Source organism: Arvicanthis niloticus, chromosome 17, assembly GCF_011762505.2.
Source record: "Arvicanthis niloticus isolate mArvNil1 chromosome 17, mArvNil1.pat.X, whole genome shotgun sequence".
Lineage (NCBI taxonomy): Eukaryota > Metazoa > Chordata > Mammalia > Rodentia > Muridae > Arvicanthis > Arvicanthis niloticus.
Window position 1 is genome coordinate 53,611,759 of NC_047674.1, and position 15,105 is coordinate 53,626,863.

Sequence of the window (15,105 nt, forward strand, 5' to 3'; positions counted from 1 at the left end):
ACACTGGTCTTTTTCAAAGAGTTTTATCTCTCTTTGATTGGAATCCCTTTTTTCTGCTTTCTGTAAATTCTTTCCTGTCACCTTTCTCTTTCTTCACCTCTCTCTAGTCTCCTCTATTCCTCTCTATTCCTGTGGACTCACAGCAACTTATCTCTATTCTTCTTCTCTACTCTTTTCTTCTAGACTTACACTAAACCTTCTCTATTCCTCTTCTCTATTCCTTTCTTTTAAATCTTCTCTCACTTGCTATTACCATCAATCATTTTAATATGTAGTATACTTCCTAAATCTTTCAATGACTTATCTTGTAGTCTCTGTAGCCTCTGGAGCCTTGTCTACACTGACAGAATGTCTCTATGAGCTAGTCTAGAAAGGCTGTGGGTAACTTATCTGATCTCTGCTTAACCTCATGTGTCCTGATCAAACTTAGTGGGGTCTCATATAATCTTCTCTCTCAAGACCTATCAGCGGAATCTGGCGTGGGCCTCTGGGTGTCCCTTACCTTCTGTCACATGGAGGTCTCAGTCAAATCTGCTCCAAATTGACCTGCTGCTGACCACGGCCTGATCAATTGACGGGGTCCCCAATCTGAAGACCAGAACCTGCAAAGGTCTTGTGAAAGCAAAGCTTTTACCTTATTTATTGCTTTGAACTCTGTGTAGACTGATGCATTTGTGAGGCTGCATGACTGCTGTTCACATCACACTAGAAACCACAACCTAATTCAGTCTGTAAACCTTGTCCACAGGTGTAATGTGAGCTCACCTCTGAAGCTCTAAGAAAGAAATCAAATCAGAACAAATAGCTTTATCTATAGCATTTCACAGTAAGGACTATTACGATGTTGAAGGTTCATACAGTTATTAACAATTTTTAAAAGGCAACTTGAGTTACATTTGACACTTATTTGAATTTAACTTTTAACAAAATAGAAACTTTGGTCATAGTTCTATAAAAACCTTTTAAAGAGTTATTTCTGATTACAACAAGAACAATAAAGTAAACATTTTTATGTCTAACGTAAGAGCACAAGTCTTCACCACTTCTTTAATTTTATCTTGTCAGAACTCTCATCTTTGAACCAAATCTTAATGAAAATCTCATACAAATAATGAAATTGTCTCAAACAGTAATGGCTAAAAAATTTATCAAAACTGAAGGATATATATATATATATATATATATATTCCTGACTCATATATATATATATTTCTGACTCAGGGCAGCCTATAACTTTTAAGCTGTAATTTTAGAAAAAAGCACTCCTTTACTTATAAAACTGGGAAAAATCATTATCAACTTCCTTATTACAGAAGCTAAAAAACTGCTGGCCCCCTTTTTTTTTCTACTTTCTGCTGGTGTCCTTCTCCTAGCCACAGAGCAGGGCGAATTATCAGTTTTTCTTGTGTAAATCAAGACTGCCTCACAAGTAAGTTTTAAACTAAATTAAGTAAGCAGTTTTAACCAGTTCTTGTCTCTCTTTTTTTAAAAAAAAAAAAATAATAATAATTAACTCTCAGGTGAACAATCTTGCTGTGGCTGTTTGTCTAGCTGTCCTGGCTCCACTGCCAGGTTTTTTTCTTTTTTCTTTTATCACCTGGGTTCTCATCTATCTTCATAGGCGGCAGGTGGAAAACCGCCATTTGTTGCACTAGTGACCTCAAGGTACCCAGTACAGCCAGGAATACCAAACTAGGTAGCTGTTGCACGCTGTTGCTGTGCTGGGGAACCACGAGTTGTAGCCCGCCAAGTGGGGGCTGGGTGAGCGGGCTGGGTGAGGGCACCCTCCATGTGCTGTTACCTGAAGCATTCCCTACATGCGGTAGGCGGGCTGTAGGAACACGAACCGCGAGCACGAACCAAGGTAGCTGCCCCTTATTAAAGGACCTGCCCGCCTTTCTGCAGTTGTATTCTTGTACCGGCGGCTTCATTTCTCTCTCTGCCGGCAATCATGTTACCTATTTTTAACTCAAGATGTTTAACACAGTAGATTAACAGCTAACACACAGATGATTTGCCAAGAAAAGACACACACATATAAAAAACAACACAAATAACTCACCCCTCTCACGTGTAGTACATAAAACAGATAGCTCACCCCTGCCACGGGTGGCACAAATAACACTTAACTACATTTGGTCACGACCCCAGATGGAGAAGGATTCCACGTCTTCTCCCAAGTAGGAGCGCTCAGTCTCTTGAAACCTGACAGTCAGATCCCCTGACCTTCTGGAAGTCCTCTCGCCTTCCAAGTAAGACTCCAATAACCAGACAACGCGGTCAGTCTTCACAGATTCAGATTTAACAGATTCAGACAACTTGGTCAGCCTATGCTGGACCAAGTCTAACAGATTTCTAACATACCAGCAATGAACAACCCAAAAATAGACACACTGCCATGAGAGCATAACAACCACGGTGGCCATTTCTGACCTTTTCTCTCTAGTTTCATTGTTAACACACAAAAAGACTAACAAAAAACCTGTCTCAATCTCCAGTGCCAGCCAAGAGGGATTCCACGTCCTCTCTGGCACCTAGATGCAAACCTGTGCCAGCCTAGAGGGATTCCACGTCCTCCCCGGCACCTAGATGAACCCCCAAACGTCTCTGGAGGTGCAGCAGCTAGTGACTCTCTAGCACGTCTGCTAATCACTCATTTGTCCCCTCTCGAAACAAAAATGGTTTACTGCCCCTCACGAGACAGAAACAGCTGCCAGTCCAAACCGAAGTGCACTTTTCAGAAACCAAATAATTCAGACAGACGGGCACAAACAACTTAGAAACCAAATAACTTAAACAAACCTAGACAAAACAGCACACGATTTAGGCAACCCTAGCACACGAGAAATCAGACGATTTAGGCAAACCCGCACATGAAAAACCAGAAATCAGTACATGAAAAACCAGGCAATTTATACAAAAGGTCACACAACAATCAGACAGAAAAAAACCGCGGTGTCCCTTTACCTCCCAGCGTGGTTCTTGGATTAAGGTGGTCGCATATCCCGGACGAGCCCCCAAATGAAGAGCCCCATACTCGGGAGACCCTTCCTCAAGCCTCCGGAATCGCGACCACCCAAAGATCACAAGAAACCATACCTGGATGCAATCAGCAGAGGTTTATTAGGGAAAGAGCTGGCAGCCAGCGGTCTGACCAGGTACTCGCGCTGGAGTCAAGGTCCGACCCCCTCGGCCAGTCCTTGGAGGGTTTTAAAGGGAAAAACCACAAACCAGGGGAGTGGGATGGGGTTGTTAAAGATACAAAACATGAAAACAGTGGAACAATTCAGAGGTATTCACTCTAAATGATTAGTGTCATGTGGAAATCGCCCTGCATTCTTCCCAAAAATGTGGTTTTTACCATGCCATTGTGCCCTATCCGGCCATTTCAGATTGCTATCTTTACTTTTTCCGGCTATAGGGCTAGGGCCCCACCTAGGTGGTAGCATCTTTATCTGTAATCAGGAATGCCTTCCTGCCTTGGGCGAGGCTTGAGGAATGTAATCCAGCAAGTGTCCTTCACCTGGAATGTGAAGGCCTGAAATCTTATTTTCAGTTCTGTAAGGCAAAAAATCTACACATATTTCATAAAATGGCCTTTATAATTTTTCACTCTACACTTTGACAGCCCACCAGTGCAAGTGGTACAAGCCACACTCATCCCATACTTAGAGCTGTTCAAACTGCCGAGGACTGGTTCATGTGGTGTTCACAATATGGTCTTCTTACGCACCTCAAGCTCCCCTCGGCAGTCCTGGATTGGCTGGACCTCCCTACCTAGATCAGGTCTCAAGCTTGTGTTGATCCTCCTGCCTCAGCCTTTCCAGTGCCACCATGCCCGCTTTCACTGTCAGCTTTTTAAACAATACACACATAACATACAGACACACACCTGAGCTACAAAAAAATTAACAGTAAGAGATATGAGATGTAGCCCAGTGGAGTACTTTCCAGGTGTGTCCTGAGTTCCTTTGCTGCTTCTGCCAAAGAAGAAGGAGGAACAAGAAGGAGGAGGAGGGAGGGAGGGAAGACAAGGAAGGAGGAGGAAGAAGAGGAGAAGGAGGGAGGGAAGACAAGAAAGGAGAAGGGATGAAGTTTGTTTTTTTAATCAGTGAATAAACAGTGATTTTTTTCATTAACTTGTGTACAGCAACTTTCTGGGGTTCTTTTAATTTATTTTTAATTAATAATATATAGGTATGTATTTGATAATGTAATATAAATGCATATTGTATGATCAAAGCAAATAGATTAACCGGTCAGTCACTTCACATACTCATTACTTTTTCTGAACATTTCAAATCCTCTCTTAAGCTAGGTGTGGTGACACATGCCTCCAATCTTAGCAGAGAGGAGGCTGAGGCAAGGGGGTCATGAGTTTGAGACTAGCCTGGTCTACATAGCAAAATCTTATCTCAGAAAATTAAAAGATATAGATCAATGGCACTTGCCTAGCATGCCCAAGGACCCTGGGTTCAACCCTCAGTATTACACACCATGCACACACACATACACACACACCATACATACACAAACACATACATGTATACACCATACATACACAAACACACACACACCATACATACACAAACACATACATGTACACGCCATACATACACAAACACATATCATACATACACAAACACATACATGTACACGCCATACATATACAAACACATACACACACCATACATACAAAAACACATACATATACACACCATACATACACAAACACATACACACACCATACATACAAAAACACATACATATACACACCATACATACACAAACACATACACACACACTCCTACTCTTTTAACAATTATGAAATACATGTTATTGTTCATTTTAAGTCATCTGTGCTGTGCACTAAAATTTCAGATATATCTCTCTCCTGTTTAACTATGCTTCTCACTCTTTGGCCAACATCTCCCCAGTGACCCTGTCACATGCAGCAACATTTTGAATCTGTTTATATACTCTCTAAATTTATCCTTTTTAAAAACATTTATTTATTATGTATACGGTGTTCTGCCTGCAGGTATGCCTGCTGACCAGAAGAGGGCACCAGAGCTCATTATAGATGGTTATAAAGCACCATGTGGTTTCTGGGAATTGAACTCTGGCTACATAGCCCAGACTAGTGTGGAACTCATAGGTAGCCCAGGCTGGCCTCAAGTTGAGGCCAACCTCTGATCTTGACCTCCTAAGCACTAACTAAGATTAGGGCTGTATCACTATGCCCTGTTTAAATTATAGTTTTCAAATAGAATGTTGAACCTGGGGCTTTAAAATATGGCTGATTCCAATTCTTAGTCAAGAAACACATAAAATACTCAGGCGTGTTGACTCACTCCTGTAGTTCTAGTACTTGGGAAGTAGAGGTATGAGGATCAGGAGTTCAAAGACAGCCTCAGCTACATAGCCACCTGGAGGCCAACCTGAGCAACAAGAGACCCATCTCAAAACAAACAAACAAAAACAAAAAGTAAAGACAACAAACATATAAATGTACCTTCCCCCCCACCATGAGCAAGCCTGAAGAGACCTTGGTTACCACAACAAGGTCAAGTGACGGGATCTAGGTGGAGTTACCCACCTTGGCTGCCCGGAACACAGAAGCGGAACTGCCCCTGGGCTTGCCTTGAGACATCTCCGGTCGTGACCTGGAATGGACTATGGACTATCCCACCCATCTGGAACCAGGAGGGGTTGTGGGTTGGGTCTTCCCCTTTAAATTGAGAGCCGAACATTAAAGCTTGGGGCCTTGATCAGAGAACTTTGTCTTGGCCTCATCTCTTCTCGCCCTCCAGCCCCTTTCATTCCCAGCCCCCCTTTCAGGTGAACCCAGTTGACTTGTGGCCGCGGGCGGCTACATATAAACAATATAGCAGGTAAGTCATAAGCATAACTGTAAACACACAAAAAAATATAGCAGGTAGGTCATAAGCATAACTGAAATAAAAAACCAATAGGCTACTCCTAGTTGAAACTAACAGTAATAGTAATTATGACTAGACTACTAATCATTGGTAAGGACCTGGGGGTTAGAGAAATGGCCCAACGGATAAAGCCCTTGCCATATGATGTGGGACTGGCACTCGGGCCCCGAGGACCCACATTCAGCCAGAAGCAGTTGATCACATCTGTAATCCCAACACTCTTACATGGGGAAGGGAGACAGAGATGGGGGTATCCCCTTTGGTGGGCCAGCTAACTTGGCATGAGCAGCGGCAGACAAAAGCCCCTGCTGTGATACAGTGAACAGTGAGAGTCAACACGTGACGTGGTCTCCTGACCTCCACGAGGAGGGAAATGAAACACTTGCCCTTTCCTCACTGACTCTGCTGCTGGCTAACCAACAGGTCAGGGGCCGTCTCCTCACAGCAAAACTTCAAGTAAACACTGAAAGTGAGAAGACAGAACTAGAATTGGTCGTGTTGTAACTGCTAGTGAATTAATAGAAACCGGAATGATGCCATTAACGTTGATAAGGGGACAGAAAGACTGTGAATGCGTCGTTCAGGATAAAGTGCATACTGAGCAAGTATGAGACCAGAGTTGAAACTCCAGTACCCACATAAATCCCAGGCAGGGGTAGGGACCCATCTGAAATCCTGGTACTCAAAGGGTAGAGTTCCCCAGAGCAAGCTGGCTAGCTGGACTAACCATGTCACAAGCCCTGGGTTCCGTGAGAAACCCTGCCTCACAGTATAGGGTGGAAGTCGTTAGAGAAAGATTCCCAAGGTCAGTCTCAAGCCCCCACATAGGGGTACACACTAGGTTAACCCACACACATGCACAAACAAGACAGTAATAGTAGTCTTCCCAAAGGGACCCAACCTGTAGTCCAGTCAATTTAGGCTTATCCCCGACTAGCTTACAGATGAATGAGACTCAGACTAAGGTTATTTTATTTGGCTTTGAAAATTACTGGGGCCGGGCGGTGGTGGCGCACGCCTTTAATCCCAGCACTTGGGAGGCAGAGGCAGGCAGATTTCTGAGTTCGAGGCCAGCCTGGTCTACAGAGTGAGTTCCAGGACAGCCAGGGCTATACAGAGAAACCCTGTCTCGAAAAACCAAAAAAAAAAAAAAAAAAAAAAAAAAGAAAGAAAAGAAAATTACTGGGGAGTAACTCCTACTCTTCTAACTGTTGGCCTGGCTACCTCCCCGGTGGTGTACCCCAGATACTTGCTGTTTCTCACGAGGGCTTCCTCCTCTCCCCTCTTCCTCCTCCCCTGGTCTCTCCTCCTCCAACCAAGTCACTCCAAAACCACCTACCTGTAATCCCTCCAGTAACTGGCTGTAGACAGTTTTATTTAAGCAATAATTTTAAATCAAGGAACAAGGTTTGCACGACATAGGCTTGAAAACCTGAGAAGCCACTGGTTGGCCTAGACCTTCAGGTATAGAATTTAGCATGACAATACATAGCAACTGACCAGACCTTAACACCAACCCGGTGCCCAACAGGTCCCTATAGCTAGGTGCTAATTTGCATGAAGCAGAGAAGACAGAGGAATGTCAGCTGAATGTTGAATAAGCGGTCAGCGAACACCCAAACTGTGAGGAACATTATATGTCAAATGTGCCTGGCTCTGCAGTGGGCGTGCTGGAAGGAAGAGGGTGGAGCAGAACCCCCTGGATAGAAAGACATGGCACACACCCTGTCATCAGGCCTGCTGCGGTAACTCAGGTCTACAATCCAATAGCACCAGAGCGGCTGAGTTTTGAGAACCACTTCAGCTTAAGAGTCTGAGATCTGGGACTGGAGATGTAACTCAGTGGTTAAGAGCGTGCATTGGTCTCACAGGACCCAAGTTTGGTTTTCCCCAGTCCCTACCTGAAGGCTCAAGACAAAGTCCAGAAGATCCAACAACCTCTTCTGGCCTCCACAGGCACCAAGCACATGCATGGCAGACAGACATACAGACAGACAAACTGTTCATATATATATAATTAAAATGACAAGAGTTTGGGCCCAGCTTGGGTATATCTGAGACCCTGTCTAGAAATATGAGAATATTAGAATACTATAAGAGTTAAAAAAAAATCGGGGCTGGCGAGATGGCTTAGTGGTTAAGAGCATTGGCTGCTCTTCCAGAGGTCCTGAGTTCAAATCCCAGGAACCACATGGTGGCTCACAACCATCTGTAAGGAGATCTGATGCCCTCTTCTGATGTGTCTGAAGAGAACCACAGTATACTCACATACATTAAATAAATAAATAAATCTTTTTTTTAAAAAAGAGTTAAAAAATCCACATTAGGGGACTAGAGAGATGGCTCAGTGGTTAAGAGCACTGGCTGCTCTTCCAGAGGTCCTGAGTTCAATCCCCAGCAACCACATGGTGGCTCACAACCATCTGTAATGGGATCTGATGCTCTCTCCTGGTGGGTCTGAAGAAAGTAACAATATACTCACCTACACAAAATAAATCTTAAAAAAAAAAAAAAAAACCACATTAGGCTGGTAAAAGAAACGCAAACCAGGGCTAGAACCATAGCCCCTTTGGTAAAGTATTTGCCTAGCATGTACAATGGCCTAGTTCCATCCCCAGCCTCACATAAACCAGGCATGGTGGCTCATGCCTATAATCCCAGCACTCAGGAGACAAGGCAGGATCTGTAGGTCAAAGTTGTACCCAGTTATGAAGTGGAAACGTGTGGTTTCTCCAGAAAGTCAGTTGTATTGAATGGTGTTTTGCTGGGGCAAACACATGAAAGACTGTTTTCCTGAAGCGGACACAGGAGAGAAGATGTTCTGCTAAAGCAAGCATGTGAAAGGGCGTGTGACGAAGGAGTCTTTGATAAGGACATGCGGGTGTTGGTCTGCCTTACATGTGTTGTTGGGCTGCGTTTGTCATAACTCCATAGAGAGAAATGCATCAAAAAGTTTCCCACAGATTCCGTGGACCTGGGCCAATTAGCAGAGTAATGTCAGCTGATAATATATAGACTCACATGGAGTTTCGCTAAGACAGACTCACGTGCTGAGGCAAAACACATTGTAAGGCAGCACCTGTGGAGGACACATGACGTTTGAAGGGAGTATAAATAGGACTCAACAGACAGTGATGGAGGCTAGGCTTGCTTGCATGGCTAGCTTTGCAATGCTTCTTGGTCTCACATCTTCACAGATCTTCCCTTTGTTGAGAGCGGCACAGTTGAGAACTTCTCCTGGCATCACTGGTGGCCGTAATTCCTCCTGCCAACTCGAGCCAATTCGGTTGAGGCTTGACTGTCTCTGCTAGGTCAGGCCACCGCTGTTGATTCATGTTTGCTACCCTGACTCTACCGAACTGGACTGCTGGTGTATCTGTGCAGTGTTTGTGAGTGGATGGAGCTGCTGAATCCTGTGAACTGAACGGCTGATTTCCTGACAACGCAGACAGGATCTGCTACAAAGAACAATTTCTAAACAGGTCCACTTCCCCCATATCCTAATAACCCCTCTTTCCCATTACCTCTGGTGGGTGATGGGCTGGAAGGGAGGTTAAAGCATTTAAGAACCTTCATTAAATGTAAGTTTTGAAAGATTAAAGCTTACACAATTCCTTTTGTCATGACTCCACAGAGAGAAATGCACCAAAAAGCTCCTCTGAGAGGTTCCTACAGTTACATAGCAAGTTGGGGGCAGGTCTGCACTACCTGAGACTTGTCTCATAAACGGCAAATTGAGTGTGAATATTATTAGGAGCCATGATTTACATGTACAAAAGTATCACAATGAAGCACGATATTTTGGACAATTAACATATGCTAATAAGGGGTCAGGAAATAACTGGTAATAACTATAAGCATCATGGTAATAACTATGATGGATGCCTCTGAGAGAAGAAGAGCGGGTTGGGTTGAGGCAGAAGCCACAGAGGGCCCCCAGGGAAACTGCCGAGTTCTACTCCTACTATCCAAGATGGTAGAGAGAAATAGTTTGTTTGCATGCTAGAGAATCAAACCCAGTGTGTCATACGTACTGGGCAAGCGCTCTCCCTGCGTGCTATATCCCAGACCAAGATACTGGCTTTCTAACTCGTAAGCTATACATTTGTTTTGTTTGAGTTTCTACATTTGTGTTTTGTTATGATATGTAAATAGTTTTGTTTGGTTGGTTTATTTTGATTTGGTTCTGTGTTAGAGACAGGGTCTTGCAATGCAGTCCTAACCTGGATCTCACTTTGTAGACCAGGCTGGACTGGAACTTACAGAGACCCTAGTGGTAGATCTGAGATGTGGTCCCAGAGGGAACTCTAGTGCCAGGATTAGAAGCTAGAAGGGTCCAGCCATAATGTTTCTTTCAACAGTGTTTCATGCAGAGACTGAGAAACTTTGAAAAGGACCAGGTTTTGCAGGCCAAGTGGTGGTAAAACCAAGGACATTATACAAGGCATTATATAACCATTTAAAATATAACACCTTTTCTTTAACACTAAGGGTATGTCTGTAACATTAGTCTCTTGACCTTTGGGTGTTCACCACTCCTTGAATTCCCAATCCCAGGTAGCTCCCACCTCAACATCTGCACTGTGTCTCACCCCAGAGTGCACTTTCTCCCTCCTCTTCTGGGCTGCAAGCAACATCTTTCTGTATCTAAGCAACAGAAGAAAAGGCGTTTTAGCAGGTAAACACAAGCACAGGACCAGCTCTGGACTCCACCCAACTTCTCAGAGAAAGCACACAGCATGATTCCCAGGAGAGAGGAGAACCTAGGTATACCCAGACATTAGACTCTGAAACAGGCCTGTGTCTAGACTCAAGCCCTCCACTTTACCTTTGTCATTTAAGGTACAATCTAGAAGACTAGCAACACCTTCCCTGGAAATCTGCTTAGAAATGCAAGATCCTGGGCTGGCATGCTTGTCACCCAGCCTGGCACGCTGCTCCCTGGAGCCTACACAGCAGGAGGAGAGGACTGACTCCTGCAAATTGTCTGTTGACTTCTAAACACACTCTGTAGTGTGTGTATGCCCACATTCATATGATAGATAGATGATAGGCAGGCGGACAGACATGATAGACGAACATTTAGCAAAGAAAAAACAAAAACAAAAACAAAGGCAAGATCCTGCTAGAACCAGACAGTAATGACTTTTCTTCCCTCTGGGACTAAGGGGCAGTTCGCAGAGCCGGGTTCCCTGCATTGTAAGGGTAAAACGTCCCTCTCTGGCTCTCCATCAGTCTAGGATAGAATTTATTGACCTTGAATTCCTGCTCTCAAAGCAAAGGGGAAACCAGAAAGAACTCGTTCCACTGTGACAGAGGGTGTTACTTCTTTTAAACAGGCAAAACAGAAAGTGAAGGTGTCAAAGACGGCTGCTTTGTACCTTCCAAGATAAGTAGGTCAGGTGGCGACAGAGGAGAAGTCCCTTGAGAAGAGAAAGCCCCACTCTTTACCGACCACATAGGCAGCCCCAGGGCAATGCTCACAGAACCCCGGATGAGGAATGACCAGAAACCAGTCAGCATTTGCATTTTAAACCACACAGTGAAATTCCTCCAAATACCAACGCAGTGGAGCGCTTCTCCCGAGAGACAGACGGTCCCAGGTTGGTAACTTCCTGTCTGACAAGCCCTCTCCACCTCCAGCGATCTTGGGAAGGTACAGATCTCCGGGTTAACTTCTTCATCAGATGACAGTGGCACATCAAAACAATTGCATTCGCAGCCCCAGAACACACCTCTTTGCTTCATGCAGAACTCCACATTCAAAGAAAATGATCACTTTTTAACAGCAAGGGCAAAACAATAAGAGGGGAAATCTTACTTCAAATAGAAACAACTCAAAAAAATTTTTTTTCTAAGATCCATGATACACATTCTGCAGGTTCAGTCTCAAACAACCCAGGACGCACAACAGAGGTCCCTGGTTAACATATCAGAGTGAACCCGGCCTCCAGGTTCTCCCAGCATCCCCTAGTCCTTACCTGTCACAGGGTGTGGCTGGCATATCCTGCCCTCTACCCTGAATTCTCCAGCCCAGGAGCTGAGCTATCCTTCCCACAGACGTTATTCCCTATAGAATCCAGACATTTTGTTTAGCTGCCTTTTTGTACCTTTGGCCCCCTGCCTGCTGTGCTTGGCTCCCCTTTCCCCTCCCCGCGTGGTTCAGGGTCAGGACCACTCTCCCAGATGTGTCTGCCTCTGGCTATGCTCTCCCACACCTCTCTTTCTCCTCCACCGTACCTAGGAGCAGTCATGGCCTTTCTTTTCCTTTTTATTTCTCTCTTTTATTCATCCATGAATGAATCCTCAAAATATTAACTCAAAGAGGCCAGCTGCGGGGGCTGAGAGATGGTTCAGCAACTAAGAATGTGCGTTAAATCTGAGAACTGAGAAGAGAAAGAACAGTTCCACGGTGATCCGATTAAAGCAAGCTTTATTAAACCCTGCCAGGAAGGTGGACACTGGCTGTTTCTGTATCCAGGTTTCCCAAAGAAATGGTGCCAAATTAGGTCAGTCAGGTGCCCATAAAGGTAGGAACCTACAAGCCTTTGGTACTTCCTGCTTTTGTCCAATCAGGGGCAAGCACACGTTCTGACGTACTTCCTGCCTAGGTTGCTCCGGGTCTTTACGTAATCAAGCACTCACCTTGCAGTTCAGCAACTAATCTTGTTTAATGACGTGAAAACATGTGACTTGTTATCCTCCGTGAACAACAGGCCCCAGCATTCTAGGAAGCTATCTGTCCTTGGGCAAGTGGGGCTTCCAGGTTAACTTTAGCCCTTACAAGTGCATTTTCCAGAAGTCCAGAATTCTGTTGCCAGCATCCACATCAGGTTCCTGGAGACTACCTGTAACTCTTCCAGCTCCAGAGGAATTCAACACCTTTGACCTCTCCAGGCACCTGCACAAGCCATCTCTCTCTCTCTCTCTCTCTCTCTCTCTCTCTCTCTCTCTCACACACACACACACACACACACAATTTTTAAAATAAATCTTTTCTAAAAGAAGCCATCCACGAAATTAAAGTTACATATAATTGAAGCTATTGATAGGTATGTCCACAATAGGCAAGCCTATATAAAAACAAAAAAACTGGTTAATGGATTCCTGAGGCTAGAAGGGACCGAAGGACTGGGGAGTAAGGATCAAAGAACACAAGATGGGTTTCTAAGGTAGTCTCAGCATCCGAGGCATGATTTTAGAAATGGCAGTGAATATGCCAAAAGCTTTGTTCACTTCCTGTGGGCGAACTGTGCCGTGTGGATTTTCTTGTGTATGGGATGAATGTACAGGCACAAGCGTGGAGGTGTGAGGACAAGCTAGGGTGTTGGTCCTCACCTCCCACCTTTGACACATTGCTAGTCGTCACTCTGGTTGGCCCAGGAGCTTCTTTCTGGGTAAGCATGTGTCTGCCTCCCACCTCAATGTAGGAATACTGAAAAGGTGTACAGGCCTACCTGGGGATTTGAACTCAAATCTTCACAGCTGCACGATGAGCACTTTGTCCGCTACACTGTCACTCCAGTCTTAAGTTTTATTTCAATAATAAAATTATTTTTTGTTGGCTTATTGAAAGAGGACAGTTCTCCCAGGCTGGCCTCAAGTTCTCTATTTAGCTGAGGATGGCCTTGAACTTCCCGTCCTCCAGCATCTACCTCTGGAGTGCCGGGGCTGCAGGTGCTCTTCACAATGTCTAGTTTATGTAGTGTGAGTGGATGAACCCAGGGCCTCATAGATCCTAAGCAAAACCCAATTGTTAGCTCTCAGATTCGGGACAAAGAGCTAACTAAGGTGACTATTTAACACTGGGCCTGACTACCAGGTTCTCACAGCATCCCTTAGTCCCTACCTGTTACAGGATATGACTAGCATATCCCAGCCCCTATCCTAAACTTCTCTGGCCCAGGAACTGGGCTGCCCTTCCCTCTATAATACAGCCATGTCCGTTACCCAGTCCTTTTGTCTGCCCTTGACCCTCCTGGCCTCTTGGGTCTCCTGGTTCTCCCCTCCTGTCTCTCCTCATATGGCTTGGCCTAGAGTCATGTTCACTGTGGACTCTCCCAAATGCCCCTGCCTCTGGCCATGCTTTCCCTCAGGTCTACGATAAAGCCCCACGGTACCAAGGAGCAGTCATGGCCTCCTTTTTATTTTTTGTATTAACCAATAAAGCTACATTTTTTGAGACAGGGTCTCTCTGTGTAGCCCTGGCTGTCCTGCCCTCAAATTCACAGAGGTCCACCTGCCTCTACTTTCCGAGTGCCAGAATTAAATGTGAAAGCCACTATGCAGCTCACAGTACTACATTCAGGTTAGTCTAAAGTACAGATTCACTATTATAACACAGAAGCTGTGGGTCTCCTTCTCCTCTATCTGGGAAAAGTCTCGTTGCAGTTAGTTAAAGAATCTCACAGTATTTTCTCAAGGTCGCCAATCTCAGAAACCCCCATCTGGCTTCAGGTTTCTGTTCCAAAAATGCTGGAGGAAGCCAAAATAGGCAGAACAACACCTTTAACCTACATGGAAAAGGAGAGGCCAGAGGATCATGGGATAGATACACAGGCTCGTCAAAATTCATTGTTGCTATAGAAACTCAAGTCCAAAATAGACCGTGTGTTCCCTGAAAAGAAGCTGTGCTTCAAAAGACCCAAATAACACACAAAGATTGAAGAGCGAAGGAGCCCCCTGGGAGGCCAAGGCTGTCTCTCAGACCACAGTTACCTCAGTTCTGTCATCTCTAGTGCAATGCTTCTCTACCTTCATAATGCCTCAACCCTTTCACACGGTTCCTCATGTTGTGGTGACCCCTAACCACAGAATTGTTTTCATTGCTACTTCATAACTGCAACTTTGCTACTTCTACGAGTCGTGATGAAAATAACTGACATTTGGGGTCGCAACCCACAGGTTGAGAACCTCTGCTCTATTGGGTCTTAAACTTGGCGAATCCCTTTCTCTCCCCAGATCTGCTCAGTCTCCCAGACTAAAGGTCAAGCAAGGTCATCATGAGAAGCCCCTGAGCTGTCAAACTGCACCTACAAGGTCTGTGGGCTTCTCAGTTACTGCTCTTACCATGGAAGAGAGTCAAGGGGACTGGCCTGCCAGGACAGGTATCTCTTCTCTCTCAGCAAAACCCAAAACCTCAGGGCCCTGGGAGGCTTATGGA